This window comes from Asparagus officinalis, chromosome 4 (assembly GCF_001876935.1).
Source record: "Asparagus officinalis chromosome 4, Aspof.V1, whole genome shotgun sequence".
NCBI classification, from domain to species: domain Eukaryota; kingdom Viridiplantae; phylum Streptophyta; class Magnoliopsida; order Asparagales; family Asparagaceae; genus Asparagus; species Asparagus officinalis.
The window spans coordinates 114,044,325-114,049,202 of NC_033797.1; positions in this window are offsets into that span (position 1 = coordinate 114,044,325).

Sequence of the window (4,878 nt, forward strand, 5' to 3'; positions counted from 1 at the left end):
AGAATGTCGTCGATTATTGAGCAAAACGACGTTCGTCGGTCAAGTGAACATCGACAGCAATTCTCGCAAGTCAGAGACTTGGGATGAACCTCTCACAGAGCGTGAGGGTAGAGATGGAACCCCCTGTCCGTTAAAGGATGGGACTGGTTCTTGGCAAACATGAATTCTAAATCCATGTTGATCTTTTTGAACACGACGAATCACATCGCGTTCCAAAGAAGGAACACGAGGGTCGTGTTTAGCTTGGTTAACGCAAAACCAAAGTCTGCGTTTTGCTAGTGAAACGCAGTCCTGCAATCTGCGTTCAAATTCTGAAACGCACTCCTGAGAGTTGCGTTCAGTTTGTGGAACGCACTCCTGAGAGTTGCGTTTTGGTTCTGGGACGCACTCATGAGAGTTACGTTCAATCAGATCAACATAGGTTTGATTTCTGCGTTTAAATGTTAGAACGCACTCCTGAGAGTTGTGTTTTGGTTCTGGGACGCCCTCCTGAGAGTTGCGTTCAGCCAGATCAACGCAGTTTTGAGGTCTGCGTTTTGATGTTGAAACGCACCTTTGAAGGTTGCGTTTTGATTGCACAACGCGCCATTGAGGGGTGCGTTTGGCATAAGCCGAGCCCACTCCTTCGGAGGAGGGGCTGCTCGAGCAATCTCGGCGGCTAAAGGAGAGGGTTTCCTTCGGCAAAGGAGCAACAATTGGAGCTTTAGTCTCCTTGGAGATTTTACGGGTCTTGCGCATAGCCTTGGGGCTAAGGGATCCGGAGGAGAGGGCCTCCTCGTACTTGGCTTGATCAAACTCGATAATCAGAGTTTCAACGGTTGTTCCAGTGAGATGAACATCGGATTGCGCCACCACTTTTTTGTCAGAGAAGCTAGTCCCCAGCGGAGTCGCCATCTTTTGTTTGTTGGAAATTTGTAGTAAAAAGACAATGAAAAAAAATTAATTTGTATTCTCTCAAAATCAATTACAATTTGGATTCCGATTACAAAAGAGAGGAGAATGAATTTGATTCTCCCCTTTATTTAAAACTGGGTTCTTCACGATGGCGATGGAGTGCCTCCCTCGAATGCTCGCGTCGAGTTTGCTCTCCGTTGACGATCCGCACGTCTTGATTTACTGGAACGTGATTTTCTCCTCACGATTTGACGTTGTGGAGAACTTGCGTGGCAAGTTTGAAAATAACGCTTAACGAGTTGATAACTCAGAGCGAGTTTTAGAAGAACTTGCAGAGCAAGTTTTGAACTCTGATCGAGTTGATAACTCTGAACGAGTTTGAAACTCTATGGAAGAGTTGATTTAACCGAAAGTCGGTTATAAGCCAAGGATGAAGAAGCTCCTATTGTCGATCTCCAAAATCCCAGCCGAAGGATGAAGGCTCTTCTTCTTTGCTACCAAGCTTGCTCTTGACCGAATCTCCCTCTGTTGATGAGACAAAATCTGATCCTTTAACTCAATTGAGTTTCTCATATTTATAGGGGATTAAGGGTGGTAACTGCCCCCTTAATCCGCTCCTGAGTGGGGCGGAAATCCCTCAAATCGTGGGAAAAAATAGTTCCTGGAACTGTTCAGTTCGTGTTTGAACGAGTCAAACGCCTAAACTTGGCCGTTCTTGGAGCTTAACATCTGCGTCTTAGAGATGAGACGCAGAGTTGGTGCTCGCTGGGAGTTGAAACGCACAAGCCGCTTGCGCTTTCGGACCTTAACTCTGCGTCGTGGAGATGAGACGCCCAGAGTTGGGCGCTCGCTAGGAGTTTGAAACGCACAGGCCGTGCTGTTTTTAGAGATGACTCTGCGTTTTAGGCTGAAAACGCAGAGTTGGGCCTGTTTTAGGCTGAGAACGCACAGGTCTGTGTTTTTAGAAGATGAACTCTGGCGTTTTAGGCTGAAAACGCAGAGTTGGGCCTGTTTTAGGCTGAGAACCGTCACAGCGTCGTTCGCTGTTTTAGAGATTAACTCTGCGTTTTGATGCTGAAAACGCAAAGTTTAGCCTGTTTAAAGGCTGAAAACGCACAGTTCGTGCTATTTTAGAGATTAACTCTGCGTTTTGGGTTGAAAACGCAGAGTTTGGCCTGTGCATTTTGGCTCTGTGATGCAGAGGCGAACCTTAGGCGGGCTTGACGAGCTTCAGGCTAAGTCCAATGTTCTGACGAAGTCCGGTCTTGCAGACGGACTTCAGAACATAACTTGCTGCGAAGAACAAGTCATAACTTTCAAACCGTACGTCGGAATTGGACGAATTATATATAAAAATCGGCTATCTCGACGAGATGGAGCTATCTGAACCTAGCCAAAGGCTTTGGTTCGCTTCCTCCGTTTTTCCAAATTCCTTACGGTTTGAGAGATATCTGCATTTTAATATGATTCCTTACGGTTTGAGAGATATCTGCATTTTAATATGAAGAGACCGTCAATTTGTAGTCTCTTTTGCTGGAGCGTTGCAAAGATCGTCACCTTGTAACCTTCGCCTTGGCTCCTTGAAAATATGAGAGTCATCAGATTGTAACTCCTGATGTCGATTGTGAAGGCTGTTGAATTAAAGCTTTCATCAGTTGTCGTGAAGGTCGTCAGATTGTAACCTTCAGCGATCTACGTGAAAGTTCTCAAATTGTAACCTTCTGGAAGTCGTCAGATTGTAACTTTCGTCATCGGTGTTTGATGGGGATCAGCTATCTGTTGTGATTTTTAGACAGCCTACAATTATAAGTGACGATCTCTATAAATCCAAACGCGGAAACCCTCTTCCGCGTCCCAGAAGCTCAAAATGTAGGGGTTACCCTGCACTTCCAAGGCAAAACGTAGGGTTCACCCCGCGTTGCCAAGCTCAAAAACAAAGGTCGCCATGCACTTCCAGAGCTCAAACGCAGAGGTCGCCATGTGGTCCAGATCCCAAACGTCAGGTTCACCCCGCGTTGCCAAGCTCAAACGTAGAGGTCGCTCTGCGTTGCCAAGACCAAACGCTGAGTTCGCCCTGCGTTTTTAGAGATCAAACACAGAGGTCGCTTTGCGTTGCCAAGACCAAACGCAGAGTTCGCCCTATGTTTTCAGAGCTCAAACGCATAGGTCGCTTTGTGTTGCCAAGACCAAACGTAGAGTTTGTCCTGTGTTTTCAGAACTCAAACGTAGAGGTCGCTCTGTGTTGCCAAGACCAAATGCGGAGTTCGCCCTATATTTTTAGAACTCAAACGTAGAGGTCGCTCTGCGTTGACAAGCCCAAACGCAGAGTTCGCCATACGTTTTCAGAACTCAAACGCAGAGGTCGTTCTATGTTACCAAGACCAAACACAGAGTTCTTCCTGCGTTTTCAGAACTCAAACGCAGCATTCACCCGCATTATCTCTCCAGAAAGCGATCCTTGTATTTTTGATTCAGAGACAGTTTTCAAAACTGTCCTGTCAAGGTATGGGCACAGTTAAGGGCCTGTTAAGGGGCATCTTACCCCCTGATTGTCCTATATATAGGGCTGGATCTCTAGCAAGAAAAGAGGGCCAAGAAAGGAGGAGAAAAGGGAAGGCCAAAAAGGAGGAGAAAAGGGGGGCCAAAAATAAGAGAAAAAGAGAGAAGAAAGAGAAGAAGAGGGGCTTCTTGGAGAGGCTTCTTGGGGCATTCTTGGAGCTCTTGGCTTTCTCTTCAAACCCATTTCGGTTAGTTCTCTTGGAGGTTCATCCCCTCTCTAAAATCAACCCTTGTTAGGGATTAAAACTTGGCTAGAGTTCTCAACTCTCTTATAGAGAGTTTCTAACTTGTTCAAACAAGTTTCCTTCAAACTCGCCTAGAGTTCTTAACTCTCTTACAAAGAGTTTCTAACTTGTTCAAACAAGTTCCCCCCAAAACTCGTGTAGAGTTTCGATATTGTCTTGCAAGTTTTTTAACACTCTTACAGATAGTTTTCAAAACTCGGACAGAGTTATAAACTTGCCTCGCAAGTTCTCTCAAGGCGTCAAGTCAAGGAGAGAAGACCAGAACCCCCACGAAGTTGAAGTGTTCGGATCGTCAACGGGATACAAGATTCAAACTCTCATCGCCACAAAGAAAGAACCTAGTTTTAAACAAAGGGTGGGTTTCATCCTTCCCTCTTTTGTAAATCGGGGAACCGATAAAGAGAATTATAGTTTCTTTTTCTAAGTCAGTTAGAGAGAAGTTATATTGAGAGGATTATAATTATTCCTTTTCTAAGTCAGTTAGAGGGAATAATACAGATTCAATTCTCAAGTTTCTCTCAATTTCCCGCGCATACAGGAACATGGACAAAATTAGAATTACTCCCAATGATGAATAATTACAAGAAATTACTAATATCAAATAAGAAATAAAAGAACAAAAAATCCTTTATCAGCCACAATCTAAAAATACATTGGTTATATAAACTCATGCTTCAAATACACATTAGATAAGAATCTTATCTGCAATTCTGCCAAAACACCCGCGTGTAAGCTGATAATATTGAATTTTACGTTCTTATCTTGAAGTTTCACGATGGCTGCTATATCTTTTATATTAGCATGCGGTTGAAAGTCCTTTGAGTGTTGACGTTCTCATATGATAATGACTTCTTCCACTATATTGTATATATTTTATATGTTTCACTATATCTAATAAAGAACTTGTCCTTTTCCGATTAGGCCTTTGTATGTAGGTTTAATTAAGGATGCATATCCCTTGTACTTTGTTGTTGCAGCTACAACTTTTTATTATCTCTTACCTCCTCTGAGTCTTATACGCTGTTATTTTTCTATATTTGGTCCAGAAGGTAAAAGTCTTTTTTATATTTTTTTCCCCCTTTCAGTTTAACTGAGGACAAAAGGTAATTTATCATCACATAATTTCCGCGTGATATCTCAATATATCTTGGGAATAAGTATTGAGTCCATGATATGTAAA